Source organism: Dermacentor variabilis, chromosome 6 (assembly GCF_050947875.1).
Source record: "Dermacentor variabilis isolate Ectoservices chromosome 6, ASM5094787v1, whole genome shotgun sequence".
In the NCBI taxonomy this organism is placed as follows: Eukaryota; Metazoa; Arthropoda; class Arachnida; order Ixodida; family Ixodidae; genus Dermacentor; species Dermacentor variabilis.
The window spans coordinates 132,794,919-132,820,978 of NC_134573.1; the positions used below are offsets into that span (position 1 = coordinate 132,794,919).

The window sequence follows — 26,060 nt, forward strand, 5'->3', positions numbered from 1 at the left end:
TAGCGCGCGAGGAGTCGCGCGATATGATATGCGCGCCGCATGCACACTTTGCATTGCAGTCGCACATTATTGCACCATGTGAGACGCCACGTGGAAGTTGCATAGGTAGCGGTGAAGGCAGACAGAGAAGTTTTGAGGAAGAAAAAGAAGAATAAGGAGATGTATACAAATATGCCAGAAGGGGAAAAACACGTCTAGCATACCTGATTAAGTCAAGCAGGCTAGGTGAATATTTTCTCCGCCCCATTTCAAAGAGATGCCAATAGCTAATCATCATCGTCAGTAGCAGCAGCAGCGGCGGCGGCGGCGTCGTATCTTGTCACGCGATCTGAGATGCGCGCCACGTAGCGTCGATATGTGCAAACTTCACATTGCAGCTGCGCTGTATTCCACCAGCTGTCACGACACGTAGCTGTTGTATCGTATCGTGCCATGTGTCAAAGGACGCGACATGTGCGCCGCGTAGTCTGGATACCTGTGTTTACTCTTCGGCACACGTTGTGGCGCCTCCTAGCAAGATACGAACCGCTGCTGAAGAGGCGAATCACAGAGCTACGCGCGCAGCAGCAACCAGGCAACGTCAGGCTCAGCAGAACGCTGTGGAGAGAGCAGCACAAGCCACAGCTCGCCGTCGACGGCGAGCGGAGAGTTCAGTTCCTCCTCGTGAAAACGACGCGAAGAGACTTCGCCTTAAAGACCCTCTAATGCGTGCTGCCGAATATGGAACTTCTGTGGAACCGCTCCTCCAGCTTACGCTATGACCGTGTTGCATGTGCCGCGTAGGCCTGAGACTTTTTTATTAATATCGCCGCGGTTTTATTCTGCACAAGGTGTTTTTATCGCGAGTCGGAGGCAAGTAACGGATGCCCTCGACGAAGCCGCCAACATTTCTATACATACATTTATTATTAAAAAATAAATACATAAAAGCTGGCAGGAGGTGCGCGAGCGGTCAGCGGGTGTTAGGAGGCCGCGGTTAAAGAATTAGTATAGCGACCACCAGTGAACGAATGGTAGCAGTGAGGCACACCGTTATCGATATGCATGTGGTCGTAGACGGTTTAGTACTTCCTGCACGGTCATTTCCACGCGGGAGTCTTGAGTGCGCAGGAAAAGAAGGGGGGGGGGGGGGGCGACATTCAAAATGCCTCCGCGGTCAAGTGCGGTGATCGAGATATGACGACGATGGAACGTTTCCGGGCCACGTTCAGTTAGGCATTCTTAATCTTGTGGGTCGCTCGGAACATGGAGTTTCGCGTATACGAACGCAATAAAGACAGTTATTTAAGAGGCAGCGGTTACAGCGTTGACAGAGAGCGGTGCACTGGCTTCGCAAACCGATAGCAAAGCTTCGAGCAAAGCGCCGGTGACGTGTTCGAATCAGTCTCGGTGACCTAAGCGATGGGAATGCGACTGGTTCTGTAACTTGTTGTTAACATAACACGGAGGTGTTGCATGGTGGCTGAATAGTTCGCCGCCTACTTGTCTCAGGAACATGATGTTTGCATGCACACGTAAAGTCGAAAGTTTACTAACCAAGGGATCGATATGAGAAAACCTCAAGTTCCTTAGCAGTTTGTGACGGTATTCAATAAATTGGCACATAGCTATGTTGCTCGCCTACACTGAGGCAGAAAATCCGTCCGCCAGGCTGCGTTCCCAGGCTGTAGATGTATTCCGTCTTTTCCTAATGCATACTTAGTGTACGTGAGGACTGTCATTATGGCGAAGATTACTCTAAAGAGATGCGCTCCACCGCAGCATTCAGGCAACTGCGCACCATGGGAATCACAGAAAGCACGTTTATTTACTTTTTTTCCTGCGACCGGGCTATACGGTTTCGTTAATATTGCCTTTAGAGCGTCTAATCAACATTTAGCGCGTTTAAGCTTTAATTACGCGGCCTATTTAATACATTCCTTGCAATTAGGGCTCTCGAATGCGCGGGTCGCAGAGTTTTTGACTGCTGCCCACTTGGCCAAAATAAGTGCTCACCTCCTCTCCCTAAAATACACCAGGGGCTCAAACAGCTTTCGCCCTCTCCTTCGTATAGGTACTACATTGCCGTGTGCCCCACGGTAAGAAACGAGTCGAGCGTAAGACAAGACACGTGACTTAGTGTCACCGACATTCAGTACTTGACATTCGCTATACGGCTGACTTAGCTTAAACTGGAATTTTCAGCTCGGACACTGTCGAGCGCTTAGAGTAAGGAGTGGATGATATTCCTGCGGTAACGCTCGTCGCGAGCAAACTGTGCTGTCATTAAACCTTTTGAACGAAATGTCTCGAAGCCGATCGATCGAATGATAGTCCTGAGAGGGTAAATAAACGCAATGCACGCTTTATATGACAGACTCATTTATCTATGGCACCATCCTACCTCTGCGGCGACGATGTCATGTGTTAAACACCCGCTCAATGTGACACATTTGCCGTTCTCGGTTAAAGAGGCACGTATGAACTAACTTGATGCAAACACTAAAATTCACCAGTATATTAGCACAACGGTACAGTGCCACTGCATTTAAATAATAAAATACGATGTGGTTCGTTTTACGCATTTCGCGGTGCAGCAATCTCGCGGACTTTACATCCGGTCGCAGTAAAAGAACACAACGGCATAGCGCGAGTATATATATATATATATAACAAAAATGGACGCACACAATAGGATATTACGACGGAATGGGGCAAAAAATGAAAGAAGGAAAGAAAACAGAAGGAACATACTAAAAAACAGAAACACAATAAATCAGAGCAATGCAATCTCGAAAAGAAGCCAGAACCTCGCGACTTCGTGCCGGCGTGACGACACGGCAGCATCAGCAGCAGCAACAGCGGCAGCACCTTTTTGGGACGAGCTTCAAGAAACGGTGCCAATTCCGTGCCGCGAATGGCTCACTGAAGGAGCGCGCGGGACAGACCGGAAGGGGAGACGATTACGTGCGCGAATCGTCGCGGAAACATTCCGAACGAGCGAACGCTATACGCGCCGAGGCGGCAGCCTCCTAAGGACTCGCGCCCGCCGTGTCACGACGTGACTCCCGGTCTGTAATGACTCAGCCAGGAGCAGCAGCCAGCCGCCAACGGCGCAGTGTCGGAAGCGTGTTCCTCCGTGAGCATCTGCTTCGTAGCACGGGGCGTCGATACAGGGCCGTTCCGGTTTCCACGCCATTGTTGCGCGATCCCTCACCTTTCTTTTTTTTTTTTTAAACTGGAGCCTATACGGCTTCCAGTCGCAACGCGTGGCGTACATGCTTGTGTCGTAACGACGCCTTGCTGTTCACTGTACCGCAATATAAATAAATAAATAAATAAATAAATAAATAAATAAGCTGAGGTTTGAATTTCTGCCTCAGGGAGAACTTGGAGAGGCCACAATTTGTTCTAAACTTGGCGCAGAATATCAGCTCACTTTCTGGCGAAGTATACTGCAGAATTGCGCCCATGCAGCCCTTTACATCAGTATGCAGACTCTTCAGTCACTCGTATAACTACCGAAACAAGCAGCACATACCGAAGCCTCAGCTTCCGTGGCCGCCGTAATATTAGCACAACGAAAGTTCTAATTTGTGAAGCTGTTCTATTCATTTCAGGCCTTCATTTCTCTTCGTGAGCCAGTTAGTCGCAAAGCCTGCGAAAGCAGTGTCACGGAGGAAAGTTGCGATCACGCGTTCAATGCCGCAACGAAGTGCGCGCACAAGCCGTTCATCCAGCAGTGTACACCACAGTGGAGGACTCCCGATTTGTTATCTGGCTTAGCGTTTACGCCACTAGAGGTACGGCAAAACATGTTTAGCGCGTAGACATAGGTGTGGGGTCGAGGGTAGAGCCATAAATGGCGATTTTCGGGCCTCTCGCGCCGTATCACATTCATTCATTCATTCATTTATTTATCCAAATTTCTTTGTACATGTAATTATTGTTTTCGTTTTCTTTTTTCATAACATACGACCCGTACGTGATCCTGAACACAACTTGAGTAGACAGTGTACAGTGACAAACTGAAAGGAACGTGAATGAAATTTTCCATCCGCATTACTGTTAAGCCGCGCAACCTCCATGAACGTATTTGTAGCGTATTTCCAGCGTCAGTGCATCCATTTTCATGCCACGCGAGCGCAAGGCGTTTCTTGTGACCCAGAGACCTGTCACGTGTTTCCCCTAATGTTCCTGTCCGTACGGAACACATTTCGGCGAAAATTCTCGCGCCATTCGAAATGGAGCGCGTATAATACGACGCCGTGTGCCCAAAAATACGCCGGAAATGTGTTCCTTGTAGCTGCTGCTTACGCCCATGGAGGCCCATCTCGTAATGACGACGTCCCGAGGTATCTCCAGACGCTCGCGTAACAGCGAGTGGGCGTTCAGCAAAAAAAGAAAAGGACGCGTTCGCCAGTCAGAAAGCGCGGGAAGCAGAAAAGATGGAAAGTTGCCTCTCCTCTACGCAGGGGTCCAGCGTTGCGTGACGTCGTTCAGGAAGCGCAGCAATCGCGAAGACGTATGTAGAGGAAGCTCGCAGGTGCATGCAACGCAATTCGACCTTCTCGAGAGTACAGGCGCTGCCATCCTCGTCTGTGGATCGAATCGTCGCGCTTTCGATCTTGCTTCAAGCGAGCTCGACCCTTTCGTTCCGGCCGCACGCCGCTATTTGGAACAGGCCCATTGGTCATCGCCGCTTCACCCGCCTTCCCAGTTCTTGCTGTTCGAAGTGTTCGCGCCGGCGGAGGGCCAGTTTTAGGGCCAGCTACATGTTGCCAGATTACGCCGCTAGGGATGGCACGTATTGAGCAGCGACTGCACAGGATGTATTGTCGATGTACTTCTGGCGCGGCGTCGCTCGGTGTTGGTGCGGCCACTTTATGTCACGTGTTGGCCGTGCCGCGCTCGCATGGTGGCCTGTTTCACGCCTGTTTGAGGCCTACACTTGCCGCAATGACACCTTTTTTTTAATTACCTCGCGCAATTGTTCGAAGCAACGGCTGCGAAACGCGTTACTCAGCTAATTTGTTACCTCATTCACTTTTTAGTGCGCTCTGTTTTACATGCGTTGCTGTGGGTAAACTGAGCTAGAGAGTATACCTGGGCATCGCTATATGTTCTACAAGAAAGAAAGAACGAAAGAAAGAAAGACAGACAGACAGAAAGAAAGAAAGAAAGAAAAAAGAAAGAAAGAAAAAAAGAAACATTATGAAGATCAAACGCACATATTGTAATCCATATGAAGCGTTTAATGAAATGCTCTAAGTCTGCATACGCTCTCGTGCACCCGCGCTGCGCAATGCGACACACGCGGCGATCACCTCAACCCGTAGTTGACGTTGGCACGACAGAAGTATACGGGCAATTGTGGCCCGTTCTTTTTTTTCTTTCTCCTTCTTCTTTATTACCGGTTTATTAACACGTTACAAGTATCATCAGCGCCATACACTTGTTAACTTAGAATTCAAAGAGAAAACGAGTAAAGGCAGTCACCCACATAGCGGCTAGCCTTATCCTTCTTACATTCCTTCAGGCGTAGCAGGGGCTCGACACTGGGGCAGCCGCTAGTCAGGAACAAACTCTCGCGTTTTGAGCACTTCAACGTACCGAGCAAGACACTCGCGAAGCAGTAGCGTTGCAGGACGCCTGTCCCGTCGCAGCAAAATCCCGCCGTTAGAGCCAGCTTGTTTTTTTTTTTTACTTTAACCTAGGAGATATTAGCCCAAGCAGCAGCAGCACCCACCAGCCACATTCACTAAAAGCTGGGAGGATACGTAAAGAAAGCTTGGATTTTATTCTGAAATAATAACTAAATAAATCATTACTTGTGTTCCTTTCACTGTAATGATGCATGTTCCTTTACCTCTTCAATCAATCAATCAATCAATCAATCAATCAATCAATCAATCAATCAATCAATCAATCAATCAATCAATCAATCAATCAATCAATCAAATCACGTGCCATCTTTTAACATTTAACCGAATAGCCGATCAGTTAGTGAACTACGAAGACTCGAGGTTGAATTAAATGCATTAACTGATCCGGCAGCCCCGATATCAACAGGTTAGATCTAATCTACTCAGAATCTATGGCCTAATCTAGTTTCATACTGTAGACTGCAGCTGCGAAGATCTCATTATGCTGTGCCCTCTGTGTAAGCAATGTGAAAGTGAAAGTGAAAGTTTATTTTCTTTTCAACGAAAAGAGGGCGCCAAGACAAAAGGCAAGAGCCTGACAAGGTCCCGGTCACCCGTAAAACAGCTGGCATTGTGCATAAGCACTTCACAACAAAATACACAATAAATTTCTCAAGCATTGTAAAAGCATGAAGCAGTAAGTTAACATGCACAAAATTTGTACAAGAATAAATTGAGTACACAACTTATCGTATTAGTGGTGTAAAGACAATATCTTTTTTATACAAATATAAAAATATCAGTCCTAAAACAAAGAAACAGTATCACAGCTTACAACATGTGCGTTATAGAAAAAAATATTTGAAAGGTAGTAAATTAAATACAAATAAATACAAAGTATGTCGACTAAATAAATGTATCATTCCGTTTGTTCCAATAGGTATTTTTTAATTGTATATTTAAAGCGTTTTTGTGGAAGGTAATACTCAGTTTCAAAGGGAAAGTTATTTATTACCGTGGGAATCTGGTAGCTTAGTGTTTGCTTGCCATAATTGGTGCGTGTGATAGGAACAAGCTTACGTTTCGTCCGAAAAGCATAACGGCTGCTGGAATTATCTGGGCAAGAAAAGAACAATCTATGATGATGGATGTACTTGAGTAGACAGAAATTGTATACTTCTTTTACTTTAAGGATGCCATATTTCTGAAATAGCGGTAACGTAGGTAAATCTGAAGGTCTGCCATGAAACCGTTCAATGGCACGCATAGCGCGTTTCTGAATTGAAATTAATTTGAGGTAATTGCTGGGCGTCGTAGTTCCCCATACAAGGATACAGTAAGATAACCTTGAGTACAGAAGTGCGTAATACATGAATATCTTTAACCAGAGGGGCAACAAATGAGATATCTTATACAAACAGCCGACTGTTTTACAGTCGGCTGTTTAATGTAACACTTGCGATGCCTTTATGCCGGCACTATATACCAAAGGTATATTGGAAGAAACGCAAGGTGCCGTAGCATAAACAATCGGCACTTAGAGGTTACTGGCAGAGCCAGGAGAATGAAAATGGCAATTTAGAAAGGACTGGAAGTATTCTTCCTTTCTGCTTCAAGCAAAAAGGAGGGAAGTTGAAAGAGAAAGATAAATGGACCGGAGGAAGGAGGTTATATCAGGGACCGTATAGAAAACAGCGCGAAGGAGAAAAGGCGGGAAAACCAAAATTTTTCTTTCGGTTATCCGGCGGGTGGCCCCAGCGATCGCACCTGCGGTCGTCGTGCATCCTTGATTTCTCGGCCTATACGCGACCGTTCGATGGACGCGTGCAGAACGTTCCGTTCCAAACCGCGGAGCACCAGCCTTCCGTATGTACGCGACCGTAACGCAAACCATTAGGGTCAGGACGGCGGCTTTTATAAAAGAGGCCACTTCGGTAAACCGATAAAAAAAAAAAAAGCTAAAATACCGTTGCTAAACTCGTCAGTGCATGGAAACCTGTAGTGCCCAAAGTATCATTTTTTGTATGGCTGAGTAATTGCGATTTAACTCATAACCTCTATAGTAGCGTTTTTGATACGCGTGAGAGATATATCAGTTGTAGGTAGTTGAGAAAACCAGTTGCTAGTTATTCATTTACTACAGCAATTATCTTTTTACTCAAATAACGTTTTATTGTTCTTTTTTACACGCATGTACTATCCATGATGAACTGTAGTTGTTCAAATGTTCCTTGATGGGGAACTGTGTTTGTGAATTACCGGGTTAAAGGTATCCTTGAGACTAACCTTATAAAACAGTTCATGCATCTTCTAAATTTATTTTCTTTCATTTGATAGAAAGACCGCCGATAATGGTGACCATAGTGGTCAAGGCGGTGTTTTTTTGCGTGCCCATCGCAGCAAACCAGCAAAGGATGATATACTGCCGCTGCTGAATTTATCGGTGCCCATTTCCAAAGGTCTCTGAACCACATTTCTTCAGAGCCTCAAATGCGCCTGTGAACGAGTATGAAACTTCCGAGGAATATGTTTCCGAAAAATTTTTTCGAGAAGACCTAGTATGAGCGTAGATACATCGAGCCACATATGGAGCTTTCCCACTCCCGCTCAACGTATACTCTGTTCCGAAGGAGCGGAGGAGCCCTGGTGGCGGTAGAGTAGCGATGCCCGGATACGGCGATAGAGAGGGCTGGTGGTGGCATCCCGCGTCGGCGGCGGTATTTACGCTACAGCAGACATAACGTACATAGGTTCCGGGCTTAGGTTTCGAGTAGTTCCAGGTTAATTAAATGTTTCAGACTAACCGAAATTACCGAGACACAACGGCTACGACACCGATAAGTAGTGTAGCCAAAGTTTAATTCCCACGCAGGCGGCGCGGCCGAGCGTGAGCAGACGATAGTCAGCGCACGCTTCTTGATTGACATCAGATATTCACCAATAGCAGCCGTGTATTAGAGAGATTATTGAGTTGAGTGGGGCGAAAGGGTGGGTAAAGTGCAGCGTAGTAACTGTCTCTCAACAGAGTACACCTCAACCGCGCTGCACTAGGGGTGTGGAGAGAGAGAGAGAGAGAGAGAGAGAGAGTGAGAAAGTGGGGGAGGGAGGGGGGGAGGAGCAGCCGAAAAGATACAGGCGTGGAGAGAGGTGCGGTCAGAGACGATCAGCGAGGCCGACGCCTTCGGCGAAGACCAGGAACGCGCGGAGAAGCATCCTGTGAGATGAGTTACAGACCGGGGGGTGCAGGAGATTGTCCACCGCTGTTCAGGGAAGGTTGTACGCACGGTAGACTAGCCGGGTATGGGAATCTGCTATATGAGGAAATATGGCATCCCCAAAAATGGTGAGGCGAAGGCTTCTGTTGAAAAGAGACTGTCTGAGAAAAAAGGTGACTTCACTGTCCACTTGTGAGCACCACGCGCCGCACACGAGTGTAAAACTTGGCTGAGATGTTCACAGAGCGTATGCTATCCACAGAGTGTGTTTTTTCCCCCTAAAGTTCGAGAGGCGGTTCAGGACGCCTTTGAAGGGACCGGAAAACCAATCATAAAACAGTTTAGATTACTGATTGATTAATGGGTTTTAATGGCGCGCCAAACAAATGATGGAATGAGTTGACGATGGTACATAATGTCAAGGATGTAACATGGCTGTAAAGAGGCCTAAGATCAGTCGCTACATAAATGCGTAGATATATATATATATACGTACCAAAATATGCAAATGACAAAAGGGGTGAGCTACGACCATAAAATATTTCTGCGAAATAATAATAAAACATCTAAGAATATGCAAGTGGCACTAACGCCTCACCCGAGCCCTTGGGCGCAAGGACCCGGAAGCGCGTGCTCTAAGTACTACTATCGCAGCAGCAGCCTCTGATAGGAGGCTGTGGGCAGTTTGCATAAGTCGAGTAGACATCTTCGAAACACAATTTTTTTTCCGTTTGGCGAAAAAGAACGTTCATCGTTAGCGGAAAAAATTTAGCCCCAAGTTCCCTTTCTTGAACTTCGTGGTGAAACATCAACGCTGGAACGTGTTTGTAGTGACGAATTCCAAAGTTTATGTCCGCCATCTGGGCCGCTTTGGAGGAATAAATGTTATCGAAAATTGCCAAGCTACGTCACTGGTTCCTCTAAAACGCAGTTTAGCCCTTCGAAAATGATAAACGATTATACACTCGTGTAGGAGCCGTTGAAATACACGACTCGGACTTCATGAACACTCGAATTACATGCTGTAGCCGTTGCTGTTTCAGAATGAACCTAAGCCCCGCTGACAACTCTCTCCTTGGTTTTGTCTAGAACTCTCGCCTCTCGCGTATAGAATGCGGCAGCTCGCTAGCAGTTAAGATTGCGAGCATCAGTCACTCTCGCCCGACGGTGCGAGAGTGCATACGAGCGCGGCGCCACGCCTGTGTGTGCATATCCTCTTGAAGAGATTCTAACTTTCCAGGCGTGCTTTGCACTTGAGTCTGCAACACAGACGGTGTCCGATATGCATGCCAGATTCGCGCAGATAAGGCGCAGGAATGCCGTAACGCTATACGTTTCTTTGCTGCCGCGTTCTCCCCGCGCCGTGCTGATCCTCGAGAGTCGGGCGAGGCTCACGCGCGGGCTGATCTCCGCTCGAAACACGATATCGAAAACGAAACGCGAACCGCCGGTGGACACCAGCACAAACGGCGCGACGTTCTGTCGCCGACGCCGGGGCACGTTCGTCCGCTATAGAAAACGCTTCACCTTCACCACCCACCCTGCGTGCCTTCACGCGACGCGCGCGCCTTCCGCGTGCCTCAGAATCCGTATACCGCATCGCCGCGCTTTTTACTCGCCGAAAAAGAAAATAGAGGAGAAAGAGAAGGGAGAATAAAGGAGGAAAAAGGGGAGGTTAACCAGATGGCAATATCCGGTTTTTACCTTGCACTGGGGAAGGAGAGCAAAAGAGGATAAAATGTAAAGGAAGAGAGAAAGGGAGAGAACAAAAGCGTCAGAATGACCTCACCAACACATGCGCGTGTGTAGTCATTCGCGCCGGCAGTTGTTTCGAAGGCAGCATTTCTAGCGCTGACAATCGATGGAGCACCTTCTGGAAGTCAACTCTGGTAGAACGCAGCCATTGAACACCTGTCGTTGTTCAAGGATATCGGTTGAGCTGCAGAAGTCAACTATGTGCGCGAAAATGTGGTACACACTTCCCTGCGATGCATGCGCGCTGCTCGGTGCCCCCCCCCCCCCCCCCCTTGGCACGCACGGGATATCGTGAACGGCGGAGCGGCGAGAGCAAGGCGACTTGTGTAACGGCGACGCGACACGGGAGAACGGGTTTCTTTTCGATTCCGACTCGACAGCTGCGCGGAGGCCTCAAGCGGACGCTGAGGCCGCGGCTTCTTTGGCGCGCACGCAACTCGCGCCAAGGTAGCACGACTCCGCGGCGCACGAACGCGTGCGCGATAGCCCAACGAGATGTTCTCACGCACTTCCAGGCGGCGGCGCTCGCAACACTGCAAGCATGCAACAGGACGTGTTCGCGTGTTTAGCCGTTTGCTGTATGTTTGTCGATCACATTGCTCTCTCATGTTTCTGATAAACGCGTGCCTTTTATAAGCTGCTGTAGAAACCGTGGTATGGTTTCTGGTGAAGTATTTTCACCTTTCATGCGCACAAATTCTTTTACGGGGAAACTGAATATTTCTTTTAATCGGTAAGTTACATGATATGAACTTGAGAGAGCCGAGGTAGCTGACTCATGACTCAGCTCCCGGAATTTCCCGTGGAGTTTCGAGCAATCACTCTTATCTTTCCACAAAAAGAGAGAGCAGCATTCCTTATTTATGCCTGCTAACGCTACCTTTGTTTATCTTTACATTTTTATCCGCAACTGGCACCCATGTTCTCGCTATTCAGATGCGCTATACGTAGACCTTGCATGGCTTTGTCGAACTACCAAGAAAATACGTGTTTGCCACAGGCGTATGGGGATCAGCTGCAGAGTCATTGCTGCGTAGTTTTAGCAGAACGAATGGTGAAAGATAGTAGAATGACGGCAGCGAACGAAAACCCCAGGTCCTCAAATAAAAACAGAACTATAAAGCAGTGGCTCTCTATTATGACCCCCATGCTTCGAAGACTCGACAGGAAACTAAAAAGCTTTCAATATGAGATGAGCACAGTCTTTTTTCTGAGGCTTTCAGGTCGATAATTAGACATCGCCTACGTGCTATGCTTCAATTTGCAGACGGTTTTAAAATAAACCCGACATCTGAAGCAAATCTTCCCTCAAAATCTGTTACCTTCTCTATCCGCGTGTTGGCATCATTATTTAGTATACCTGTGTCTAACGAACCACGTGGGCCAATCAAAAGAGATTTTTTTCGGTTGACACATAGGGAACAATGGTTCGTGTCTGTCTGAAGTTGCCCGTCTGTCCGAACACGATAGGTTCCACACGCGCATGCCTCTTTTTTGTAGGTTGTCGGACAGTCTTATATTCAAATGCGAAGCACCGGCGGGACCAAATGAAGTGTTCCACATTGCCAATTTCATGACATCTTGTGCATAAGGGAAAGGAAGCTAGCCAGTTGTGAACCCCCATACTGAAGCGTAAGCTAATCTTCTTAGTATTCCATAAGCTATAGACTGGTTTCCAATTGGTGTACTCCCCTTTACTAAACAGGACTCGTGTGCGGGAGTCAAAGCGACAGAAAGAGGCAAGGAACTTCTATATAACTGCGTATGCAAAACCATTTTTTCACTTTGACTTTCGGTAAACCCAGGACACGCAGCCCGCATACTGACATATTAGCATACCGAAAATGAACGACCACACGCACATGGACCTGTTAGGCGTAAAGAAGCCAAGACGAGCCCAACGAAAGCGAGCTCGAAGAGACAGCCATACTAATGAGAGGCTGATCGCGGCACGCCCAAATGCTACTTCGACACGAAGAGGAAAGTATCAACTCTGGAGTCCTCTGAGTCTTTGCACGAACCGAGCACAGACTGCACGCAAAGCCTACGTGCTTAGTGCCGTGTATAGGGTGGGTCTCCCGACAATAGGCCTGCTTTGTTGATACGACTTCCGCGTCGTAATGCTGCTGCTGATAAGGAAAGTCGTCGGGAAACAGGCTTAGGTTGGTGCTTGTTACACGACGTTAGTAGTCAGTGAACGAGTGCCATGTTCGGTATAGGTAAGAGGGCTCAGGACGTATCAGCGCCCGAATCCGTGCGCTCTCTACTTTTTGCAACTATTTATCAACATGCGGCGAAAATCTTGATATATGCGTACAAGAGGCGCGTTGTTTATTCCGGAATTTTTAGGAACGCTTTTTTCCTTTGTACATTCTTTTATGTTTTCTACGGAAAGCTTTTTTTTTTCCTGCGAGCCTATCGTAGTATGAAGTGCTAGCTTTCGGAAGATGCTCGCAAAGCTTAAGTAATAAGCTCGGTTCGGTAAGCTCCATGCAGCTGCTGCATTCTAAGCATGGTGACATGCAGGAAATCCTTTGTACTGAGATTTTAGCGTGCGCAATAATGTCCCTGAATGTGGAAAAGAATCTAGAAACATTCTGTACGGCGCATATAATGCACCAAGCTCAATATGCAAGCTAAAAACCTTCAAGTCAATGCCTATCTTCATTCCATATCTTCATTTGCTCGTATGGACATCAAGAAACATGGTGCCCACGGAGTACTTGCGCCTGCCTTGTGGAGAGCCTAGAAGAGGGATAGGCAAATAACGGCCTCCGAGACCGGGCACCGCCAGATCCCGGAGGCAAGTGGTCCATTCGTCGAATCTCAGCAGTGATCAAGCGGACTTTCAGTGCTCCGCTGCTGCTGTTCGTGCATATGCCTATACTGGTAACACAAGAGTGAAACTTCATACAACAGAAGTGACATCCGGACTATTTCGTAATGATTCATTATGAGTAAAGTATAGCGGAAGCCAGGGCGAGGACGAGAAAGTAAAGCGCCCATCCTGTTCCCTTCCGTATTAGATAGTCGCCATTGCAACGCAGCTGGAGGCACTTAGCAAGAGTGGATGCTTGAAGCTGTTGGTATTGCACTGCTAAAACAAAGAGCGCGAGCACAACAAGCATAGAGATGAACACAACAGCGGTCCATTTCCAACAAATTTTTATTTAAATAAAGTTGCGACATACTCCGTATAGCATCATACACTTTAGAAACCGATTCAGGCTTTCCCGTAAGGCTACTTCACTGTAGCAATGGAAAACTATGAACCCATGTGTAGCACAATAAATAAATAATGATAAACAAAGCGCTATCGAAGGGTTTTGCTTTAGGAAACTACTATCATTCGAAGAACCATTAGGCAAATGAAAGCACAGGGCAATTACTACGACAAAAAGGCGGCGCGCAAGGACCACAGTACCCGTATGTGTCGCTTTCTCGTCTCGTTAAACGATCTGTCTCCGATTTATTATAGGCCCTAAGGTATATCAATTTCTAGCGAGTGACTAATGCTCAGACGGGACCAAAGAACGCAACGCCACAACGTCTCGCCCTCAGGATTACGGTTCTGAGCTTCCCCCGGAAGCATCACACCCATTCGAGCCCATTCATTTCTCGAGACGACCGCGCGCGTTCGCGACGCTATTTGACAGCGCAAGGTCGTATATTTCTGGCGGTTCTCCCGCGTGAGCGCACATTTGTGTTTTACACGGAAACTTCGCACCCTACACACCCTCCCTAGTCTCTGTGCACAGGAAACCGGTGCGGCCACGCGAAGCCCCTTGTAACCCTTCGCCGCACGTTCCTTGAAATGGTCAGCGGGCCGGATACAGCCTCGCGGAGTATCCGGCCCACGCCACCAGGCGCGCCAGCCACCGGCAGCGCTCGCCGCGCCACTCTCGCAAGGTCGAGGCCGTTTCACTTGGGTGGGAGTCGGGACGACCGCTCGATGGCCAGCTCACTCGCCCTTCCCTCCGCGCGGACGTCCCGGCCGCGTCCTTGCCGAATTCCGCCTGCGTGCTGCATCGTAATTTGGCGGCCGCCGCCGCCGCTCCCGCCAGATCGGCCGCTCAGATTCGGTCACTGCCGCCGCCTGGACTGGGTGGGAGGAAGAGGGGGAGGAGACCTTTGCATGGCGGACAAAAGAGCCTCATGCCGTCCTCCTCTCCCGTGTACAGCCCGCCTCCACTTTGTGCGCATGCCCGCGATAACGGGCGCGTCACTTTCCGGTGCTTTTCTTTTCTAAGCGGGGCAGCTGCCGAGATAACGGTCACTGCTCTCGCGAGAGTTCTCTCCCTTGCGGGTTGACAGTTTATGCCCGCCGAAGGCCTTTGGCGCGCGGCCACGACATCTGCAGAGCTCCCTTCCGTGTCTGGCGTTCGCGATGGCATCAGGCAGCTTTAATGCCGTACACAGAGTATTAGCTACCCATGCTTCTACAGCTAGAAATATATATTAAAAAAAAGTATTAGCTGGCGCTACTGGCCACATGTACAAAAAAGTTGCTTGGGTTCTGCGCCCGCCACGCAGCACCACCGATGCTAAATATTCTGGAGAGTACGCCGAGCTCCATCTGAAGTAAGCAAGTGTTTGCATACGCTGTTTCTACGCTGTATATTGTTGAGCGCTAAAGAAAGCACGGCCTCCCTACGCCCACGCATGCGTTCGCTCTCCGCCACCCGCGTTGCGACCTATTCTTATTTTCGCTTCAACGATAATAAACGGACGAGTGGGGTCAGGAGCAATCACTCGCAATTATATTACACGGAAGAGTTTAACCCGTCCCGGCGCATCTATAGAAAGCGTACCACCCGTGCCAGGCCAGGGATTTAAATGAACTGCCATCCAACTCGGTCTGCTGCAATCGTGTGGGAGGCATTTTGGCGTCTCGGGGGCAAACCGAGGGAGTAACCCTTTTCGCATTTCATTTAAATCACTTTTTTTTTTCTCTCTTCTCTACATACTCCATTGGCGCGATACTATAGTACACGTGACCGCGCAGCTCGCACTTGACAAGAAGAGCCCGCGCTGGCAATAGCACTGCCCGATCACCAGTGAAGTACGACGTAGACTAGACGAGATGCCGCCCAGTGTGCGTGCGTGTGTTCCTGCGTGAGCGTGCTAACCGCGATCAACTACAGGTGGGCCTATAACAAAATGAAGCGCGAAGCCATCTTCTCACTCTCGGCGCCGACTGAGCGGTTGTGGCGTGAAACCGCTCCGCTCCGCGGAGAACGAATCGCTTCGCGTGTCGTTGCCGCGCCGCGCTCGGCGCGTGCGCTCCACAGCGTGTGTGCAGGAAGGAAGGGAGCCAAGAGAAGAAAGAGTTCAGACGCGACCCGGCGAAGAAGCCGGCTCCGCAGAACACGCGTGTCTGGCCGCCAGAAAAGGCGTCGGCGAGTCCGCTTAGCGCGTATCGACGAATGTTAGCGAGGCATGGATGCCTTCGTGACTGGTCGTCGACCCGGCCTGCTGCGGCGCCTTGGCCGGGAAGTTGGGGCCCCCAGCCGCAGCAGCAGATTGGCGGTGGAAAGGCAGCCAAGTCACGAAGCATCGATGTAGCGGCAACAATCGGTCGAGTAGCGAGTAACAGCGACGCCTCGGAGGCAACGGTGTGGTGCTTAAGAATGGCAAAATAAGGCGTTAACAGACCGTTCACTTTGCCTCTGCAGTGAAGCTGCACAAACACTCTTGTTCGCACGTGACGAAAGCGTCTCAGCTAGTGTGTGTAAGAGAGAGAAAGAGTTTGGGGTGGGGAGGAGAAAAATGAAAGGTTAACCGTAGAAGGAATACACTGCGTAGAGGAAAAGGAATATGAATCTGAACAGATAAAGAAATAACAAAAAAGTAAAGAAAGAAGTCACGCTGATGTGTTGTCAGGCAATCACACACATCCGTTTTCTCAAATAGCAGGGCAGGGATTTTAGAGCGCACTGTGCACGGGTAAATTGGAACCAGCCGCGTAGAGCACGCTACAGCTTACGAGAGACGGTATAACTTATTGCTGAACTGCGCTGAATAGGCGCTCTTCTGTGTAGCATAGCGAACTGTGACGAACATTAGCCGCGACCTGTATGAAATGGAACAAACTCGTCAAGGACACTGACAACATAGAAAATGGTGCTGACTTGTAAAAAAAGAAAAACAACGAACAAAAACAAAAAAGAAAGAATGATTCGATTGTAGTCATTGTAGAATTGAAGCACTAAAATTCACGTTGGCGTGACCTGAAATGCTTCGTATTTACCAGACCGATCAGAACTATTCACACCCTGCTTTGCACCACTGCAGAGGATACGGGCAATGGCACGTGTAATTGTCCGTTGCGCATCCTACCTGTTCGTTCTCGAACCTCGTGCTAACTGCGAAACAAAAGATGCTAGACTAAGCAGATAGGGCTAAGCAGTACGACGCATTTCGTAATTCAGAATGCCTTACGGTCTCTTCTCTTCAAGTCAGTTTACTGTCAGGAAATCGATGAATGATTGGGCATTAACCAGCTAATTCTACAGTGCATTCAGAGGCCCCAATGCATGAAACAAAAAGCACGACAAAAGACATCCTAAATGACAAGCGGTCATCAGATTGAATGAAGAAATTAGGAGGAAACATAGGAGCACTCTGGAAGTTCAAGGCGATCGAAACAAATTTCGTTTACTTGTGTCTACTTTCCTTTCTCTTTCCTTTCTTTCCTTCTTTCTTTCTTTTATTTTTTTTCAGAGAGAAATGGTCGAGGCAGGCAGTGACTTCCGCTGTTCTCTCGTCATTGAATATATGCAGAATACTTCAAAGGGTGCCCTTGTTGGGATAAGTATAACTATATTTATATTCGGCCTGTCATGCGCAAACACGAGGCAGATTTTTTAAAGGCCATATCAGGGATTCACAGGTTCTGTGAAGACGACCCATGTGTAATTTAAATTGCGTAGAGAAGGATCGCACATGAAAAAAAAAAAAGAAATCGTGAGCCATTCCACTCGGTGAAGGTGGTTGACCAGCGAAGCTGTTTAACACATGACACGGAGGTGACATGTAGGTACGAACTAATTGATTGTCTTGATGGGTGGCCGTCGTGACGAAAGGTACGCACACTCATTTACTGTCTTGATCGGTGGTCATTATTTCACTCGCAACTGCAATCACAATCATTGATAATGTCAAATCGATGCACGTACGCCGCTGGGTGGTCGGTTGGGCCGGATCGGTGTGGCATTGCAAGAGATATGTCTGCAACACGGAACGCGTAAACCGCTTCATTTTCGGTACCGACACATCCCCATTGAAATCACCGACAACGACAGCAGGGGTAGTGTCATCGCAGTGAATTTACGCAAAGTGAGCGGCCATGAACCTTACGGGACTATGAGTCGTTGCATTTTTTGCTTGCATACAGGGCTATGAGCCATTGCCCACGGAGGTATGAGCCACTGATGATGACAGTTTTCCACATGCTGTTCTGTATGTTGTATACGTGATTAAAAAGAATCTACGCTTCACTTTGCTGAGTGCTTGTAGGCTCTGCTTTACGGGGCTATGAGACATTGCATTTTTTTCTTGCCCACGGGAGTATGAATGCTTACGGGGGTATGAGCCATATGACGATAATAGTTGTTCACGGAGAAAATAAGTTATTACTATTACCTGTTCACGGAGAACAAAAAATTTAAAACCATCCCACTCTATGAAGATGGAATGGCAGCGAAAGCTGACGACAGTCAAAGCTCTCAAACGAAAAGCAAAGTGCTTTCGCTGCCATTCCACCTTCAGAGAGTGGAATGGTTGTAATGTTTTCCGTTGCGAGTCTGGCGTTGTTGCTCGTTCGGAGGTGCCCGGGCTCGCGATTGTCGTTCTCATTCAGCATCGCGGGAGCGTCCTTCATCAGTGGTTGTTTCACGCCGGCGCCGTTTACATTCTAGTTGCTGTTCCCTCTGGCGTTCCTCGTACGCATGCTGTTCTTCGGTTGCACGAACTATAAGCGTCCGCCCCATCGATAACGCAGCTGTTTTTAGCGCCGATACCTCTCCTGCTTATATACTGGGATAACCTTGACGTCACGCTATTGTACACGGTGATCGTTTTAATCTGTTCCGCGTTTTAACACCTGCGCCGTCGCACTGCACCCGTATGGGTTTATTAGAAATCGCTAAGTCCGTTTCTGCTGCCGGACGCCAAAGAAACTGTGTTCTTACCCTTGTGCTTTGGACCTCTATAGGTCCCACGTGTGACAAGGATAGCTCAAGGGCACGTTACAGGTCCCTGAGCCCACAGGGGTATGTGCCATTGAGCTTGGACATTTTCTGCACATCACCTGGATCGGCCCGCATGATGATTTATTTCTGTTGACGGACGCCGAAAAAAGTACGGAAGGTTAGCCATACACAACTTTCGCTGTAGAATGCTCGGAACCCTAGCCATATACAGTTTCGCTGTAAAAAAAAGCGATAGACACACCGAAATGAGAACTATACAGTCTCTCTGGGCATTTCTGCAAAAGTCTGTTTGGATTTTCTTAGCGGGAAAGATATTTCCAGTCCGTCTCCCTCCACAACGTCTTGTCTTATATCCTGTGAGTTGATTTGTAATGTTAAATACAGTAATTTAATTCAGAGTGACTGCCCTTAGAGTTCCCGCTGTAGTAAACATTTTGTCCTGTGCCTACTGATTTACAGCAAATGGGGTTCTGCTGTACTTCTCGTCAATATCCTACTCGCCAGCCTCTAGTAGCTAATATAGGAGCCCGTGGGGGAAACGGAAGAGGAATACAGGAGAATGTCCTTGCACTAAACCAGAAGAGACTGGGCACAACGTTTACTTCAGGGACCACGGGCCCCTAGAATCTAAACTAAGGGCCGTTGATTCTAAATAGAGCGTCTAGCTCCCAATAACAAAGTACTGGTGCTTCCCCACGAGTTTCTTTGTTATTATTTTTTAGATTGTTACTATATAGAGCCTGTTGGCAGCTTGCAGGCCGGCGCAGCTACGTAACCGGCGACTCCGCGCTCCGGAGCAACGGCCATCGGCCCCGCTGGACCGTCCTTGACCGACCTTTCCACCGGGCCAGCCGAAACATCGCGGACGAACAGCTTCGCCCGGGGCATCAGAGGGGGGAGCGCGGTGGGGGGGGGGGGGGTGGCCCCGCCCTCTAGTTGGCCGCCGCACCACCGCGCGGCCGCGCAATGTTACGGCGACCATGCGAACGAACGCCCACCGAACGCAGGCCGCGGGACCGGCGTGATTCGAACGGCCCGGCGGGGCACTATAACAACAACGCGGCATCGCTGCTGTGCCCACTTCGCCAGCCCAGTGCACTGCAGGATCCCTTCTTCCGCGACCGAGGCTGCGTCCGCTTCATGGCCTGAATCCTAATTCTGCGCGATCACAATTAAGCGGAGCGCGACCTTCACAATGGCGAGCCGCGCCGTGCCGCAAGGGCGCGCTGGCGACGGCTGGTACGCGGGTGCGGCGGCGAGCTATATACCCTGGGTTTAAAGGGGTACCGAAAGGTAAACATTTAATAGCGATGGAGTGGAGAAACAAACTCCTAAAGCTCCCTCGGCGTTCTCTTTTAATGCGCAGCGTTATTCGCCTCTCGCAAGACACTTCGCTGTAGGTAAAGTGCCTGCCTTGCTTCGTTTGGGGCCTCTGCAATAGAAGGATTTATGTGTTCGGTGGTAGGGAGTTGAACTGCAGGGTCTCCCAGCTCAACAGCTGGGTGTGTTATCTATTCGGCAACAAATGCAGGTCATACGCGGCCCCACGTGACAGCTAACGCTTCGAGACGACTGGCGAGTGCGTCACCGTCGCACAGAAACTATTTGCTTACAAAAGCGAGAGCAGCTGCGCTCGCCTGTATTCCCCATATACCGATGAGGTTGCTGAGAAGGAGGCGCCAAAAAAGTGGCGCGCCGAGCAAGCGAGACGGCGGTGTGTCGAGAAGCAGGAGGGTTTCCTGGCCCGGAAACGCAGCGCCGAATGCTTCCAGCACGATCTTGCAATGAAGTTTATACAATCAATCGGTTCAAGCGCAAGGCGGATCTCAGCAATTTCTCTCTCTCCCTCATTTTTGTTTGTTTGGTGAAAATACACGCCGCCTTATATATATAACGCAAGGCCTGCGCGCTCTCACTACGACGTTACCGATAACCAGATCGGTGCTCTCTTTTGAAGTAATGCCTAGCAATAAACAAAAACGAAAATTGCTAGGCGTTGTCCAGTCCTCATTTGTAATCTATGGGCTTTAGAACTTCCAGCGTGACGTAAGTTGCCAGAACCTGCAGACCATTTGTTATCTCAAAGCTCTTCGAATCGTTCCGATTCACTGAATGCAGTGCAAACCGGCGCAGAACAGGTGAAAGATGTTTCGCAGTCCCTAATGAAGGACCGGCTCCCTCCAGAAGTTTAAGCGCACTTCACAGCAGCCAACAACGGGCGTAAAGCATTTGAACGAACAGTATAACTCGAATACTGCAGTAAATGACTGCATAACAATGTATAGTAAAAGTGACTATACAATATACAATGTGCAGGCGTACATACGAAACGATGACGTAAGATGGTGTCATAACGATGACATGAATAATTCTTTCTTTTCCTTTTGTCGCCAGAAACATGACCGTATGACTGTAAAAATGTCTACTCTTTTAAGGATGTTTTTTTTTTATCGCACTGGTAACACCTTTACCGTTTGGGCCTTACAAATACTTATACAGGCCGACAACGGAGCTCCAACAGACATGCGATGACGATAGACGTAGTCGAAAACTATGTAATCATGCTGATAGCCTTGGGAAATATACCACAAGAGAACTTCACAGAGAGAGAGATATGAAACTCTCCTGTCGGATATTTCTTTGCGCCCAAGGCTGTCAGAATGATTAAATAGCTTCCAACTACGTATTTTGTCATCGCACGTCTAGTTAGAATTCCGTTGTCGTCCTCTATAAATTTTTGTAAGGCCCTAACGGTAACGGTGCTACCTATGCGACAATAGAATAGCTGTAAAGGTGTAGACGTTTTTAAATGATAACGTCATTGCGTGGCGTCAAATATTTGCTACTTTATCACGGAATTTAAAGAAAAACGAGAAAATTAAATCTTCTCGCGATTGGAAGTTGTTCTACCGAAATTGCAGAAATAATGACAAAAATTGTTCTGGGGACGAACTTCTACGTTCTTAATGACGCGGTGTTGAATTGAAGCCAACCACACGAAGCGAACAGATCACAAAGCCAGGTAAGAAGAAGTAGAAGAACACATTTATTACTGGAGCCAGAGAGAAGAATGTGGTTTCAAGAAGATAAGGGTTCGGTTTCCACTTGCGGAAAGTTTCGAGTTCCTTTTTCAATTTCTTTACTTCAATTTCCTTTTTTTTTTCTTGTTACAATCGAATGCCCCTTTAAAGAACAACTCTACAAAGAGATGACCTAGATAAGGAAGGGTTGCTTTATGTCCTGGCCAAACTCATGTTTCGTATGTACCGTGAACGCCTTTACAGCGAAAACTACTACACCTGAAATTACCTGTACGACGACGGAAGGCGTCCCTTAATGGCCGATTTGTCGCTTTACAATGCAAGAGCTCGTTTAACGTTCACATGTGAACAGCGTGTGTTCAAGTCCTCTGTGCAGTTCCAGGCATCGCTCAACTCGCAAGTGGCTTGTTCCAACAGGGCAGCGGATGTGACAGAATGATGAATACGTCACGATTTATAATGTGGTGGTCTGTTCAAAAATGACGTTCAGTGACAACGTTGAAGCAATCAAGGTCGCGAAGGCGGCGAAGGTCGGCGAAGGCAGCAGGGACGAAGAAGCTGAGGATGAACCAAGAGAGAGAGCGAGAGAGAGAGAAGGATGCACAGAAAGGCAGGGAGGTTAACCAGAGGCGATTCCGGTTGGCTACCCTGCACGGGGGAAGGTTGAAGGGGGATAAAAAGAGAAAGAGAGCGGAAGGGGGAGATCGAGAAAAATATAGACGAGCACGAACAAACCGCGTACACTACAGAGCGGTAGGGGGCGGCGTTCTTAGAGTCTATCGTGAAGCCCCGCAGACCGCAGGAAGTTTAATAACGTGAGTAAGGCATTCAGCGTGGATGTTCTGTGGGAGTACTGACCTAAAGCTTTGAGTTCTGATAGTTGACGGTTGTCCAATTGGTCCAGTACTCTGCACAGCACTTGTCTCTGGGCGCTATATCGCGGGCAGACGCAGATAATACGTGCGAGCGTTTCATCGATGTTGCATATGGCGCACGTGGGGCTGTTGGCCATTCCAGTAAGAAAATAATAATAATAATAATAATAATAATAATAATAATAATAATAATAATAATAATAATAATAATAATAATAATAATAATAATAATAATAATAATAATAATAATAATAATAATAATAATAATAATAATCGTCATCATCATCATCATCAGCCTGGTTACGCCCACTGTAGGGCAAAGGCGTCTCCCATACTTCTCCAACTACCCCGGTCATGTACTAATTGTGGCCATGTTGTCCCTGCAAACTTCTTAATCTCATCCGACCACCTGACTTTCTGCCACCCCTTGCTACGCTTCCCTTCCCTTGGAATGCAGTCCGGAACCCTTAATGACCACCGCTTATCTTCCCTCCTGATTACATGTCCTGCCCATGCCCATTTCTTTTTCTTGATTTTTACTAAGATGTCATTAACTCGCGTTTGTTCTCTTTTCTTATCCCTTAACGTTACACCCATCATTCTTCTTTTCATAAGTCGTTGCGTCGTCCTGAATATAAGTAGAACTCTTTTCGTAAGCCTCCAGGTTTCTGCCCCGTACGTGAGTACTGGTAATACACAACTGTTATACAGTTTTCGCTTGAGGGATAATGAGAACCTGCTGCTCATGATCTGAGAATGCCTGCCAAACGCACCCCAGCCCATTCTTATTCTTTTGATTATTTCAGTCTCATGATCCGGATCCGCGGTCACTACCTGCCCTAAGTAGATGTTCTCACTTACCACTTCCAGTGCCTCGCTACCTATCGTAAAATGCTGTTCTCTTCCGAGACTGTTAAACATTAGTTTAGTTTTCTGCACATTAATTGTTAGACCGACCCTTCTGCTTTGTCTCTCCAGGTCAGTGAGCATGCATTGCAATTGGTCCCCTGAAGCAAAGCATATGAGTTCGTAAATGCAACGCCTAGCCTCACACGGTACAGCATGGTCTGTTCACGTCATGGTAACCCAGGCGGTAGGTGCATCCGTATGTCAGGAGTCAACGAACGCAAATGACATATGGTGAAAGCGTTCGGGTCTCACAGAGGCAAAGTACATTCACGGGACATCAGTCGCAGCCCAGCCGCAGCGTCTGTTCGCGAAAGCGGAATCACGACACGTTGACCAGTTTTATGTGCAGATCGGGCGGCTTCGTCGGCGTGGTCATTCCCGCTGATGCTGCAATGTCCTGGAAGCCTGGTTTATGGAGTTTAACGGCACAAAGGCTACTATAATTATAGAGTACCAAAACAGTGGTGATTGTTCCACTTGGTATAATGGTAATAAGCAGCTGATCCGTGTATTCAAGTGGGAATAAACACGATGGTGTTGATAGCCATGTAAATAATAATATAGAATGCTATAGATGTTTATGAAGCTATTGCTGGAGATGAAATATGTATGTCTGATGGTTAAAGTATAACTACATTGGTGGTGACAAAGGAGCACTCGTTAGCCCTTGAATCGGCAAAGCCAGCGAGGCCCAGTGTCAATAATAATAATAATATTTGGGGTTTTACGTGCCAAAACCACTTTCTGATTATGAGGCACGCCGTAGTGGAGGACTCCGGAAATTTTGACCACCTGGGGTTCTTTAACGTGCACCTAAATATAAGCACACGGGTGTTTTCGCATTTCGCCCCCATCGAAATGCGGCCGCCGTGGCCGGGATTCGATCGCGCGACCTCGTGCTCAGCAGCCCAACATCATAGCCACTGAGCAACCACGGCGGGTGAGGCCCAGTGTCAAGTACAGTAGCTTGATTAATGGCGTTTGACTGTGTTCCTACATTTCAACTAACTAACAGCAGATAATTTCCCACATGCTTTCCCTGGCTTCACGGCCTCTTGGCTTATGTGCTTGTAACAAACACAAAGGTCAAGCACTCCGTTTACCCTAATTTATCTCGCTCGCTGCGTAGCTAGGACCTCGACTTTGACATCCCTGATGTCGCATCGGTAGCATGCGAGGGTTATTTGACCACTTGCAGGCTCGTGAGTTCGCGTATACTGCACGTTAAAATGATGTCCCACGTCCGCCGCCATCGCGGTAAGCGGCGCTGGCTAACGGACCCAAGTGTTAACGTTGTACACGTACAGGAAAATGATGAGAGAGCGAGCGCGGTAGTAGCTCATAGGTAAAGTGCAGCGCACATGTAATGGGAAAAGGTTGTCTTTTCGTTCACTTTGACTTGCACTATGTCATGGTGCTATACTAGAGTACGGAGTCGACGCTGTATAATATGTACTCTAAATACCTTGCATTCTGCATGTTGTAATCATAGTGAGGTGCGGTGTGCTGTAGTAGCTTGCCGCCTTGCCGTAAACGAAACGAGTAACACGCATGTCAACCGACAAGCGCTCTACTCGAAGATGGCGGCAGGAGTTAATCCGTTCGTGAACAGAAACGCTCATCGTTTGCTTTCTATTGCTTTTCTTTCCAACATAATCCTTGTCTTAATAATCGCGCAACATAATTTGATTCGCACACCATTAAACTGAAAGACATGTATAGACAAGAAAAAATTAAGCACATTAATGCGTGCCGACGTCCACATTGTGACCCGCATAATTGCATAACAACACGAAGTGGATTGGAAAGCAAGTTAGCTACAAGAAGTGCTCAGCTAATACTTTCTGGATTAGTAGGGGGGAAAAATACAGTGTTCCTCGAACCGTACGTGGGGATTTATATAGCGTAAATAGATACATTTTCGCTGTTCTCTACTGCTCAAACCTAATGGGCGCGGACTAAGTTTCTCACTGCGTTTTCGAATATATGCTAACGAACGAAAGCAACATCGGCTTGTTGCTACGAATGAATAAATTAAACAAATAAATATTTTGTTGCGACTTTGCGGTAAGTGCGAGATAAAAATGAGTTCACATCACGTCAAACCTCTTTGAGGTATCGAATCCAGGATTTTAACCGCCTTCACCACATGCGAAGTGTTGTTCAGGAGCTCACTCGACGCACTTGCTGCCTCTTAGAGGAACGTACAAATACACTTTTACAGCGAAGCTGTTAGCCTCTAGTCGGTCGGGATTTTTCATGAGGTGCTGACACAATAAACGGCATTTGGAAAAGCGATTTGTGCTTCAGTTTCCGTGTAACAGAATTATGTTTTCTCGTATATTTAAATTACAATCCCATGCTATCATGCCTGTAGCTTGTGTGTAAGTCGTACTTTACGAATTTTCTGACGCATTTTACTTTGAGA

At 47.8% G+C, this 26,060-nt stretch overlaps 1 protein-coding gene across 4 annotated transcripts in view; it reads right to left on the minus strand.

Moving 5' to 3' along the window:
- LOC142585251 (uncharacterized) overlaps positions 1-26,060 on the minus strand; it is a 788,133-nt gene that overhangs the window by 449,190 nt on the left and 312,883 nt on the right. The gene's annotated exons all lie outside the window — the stretch shown is intronic.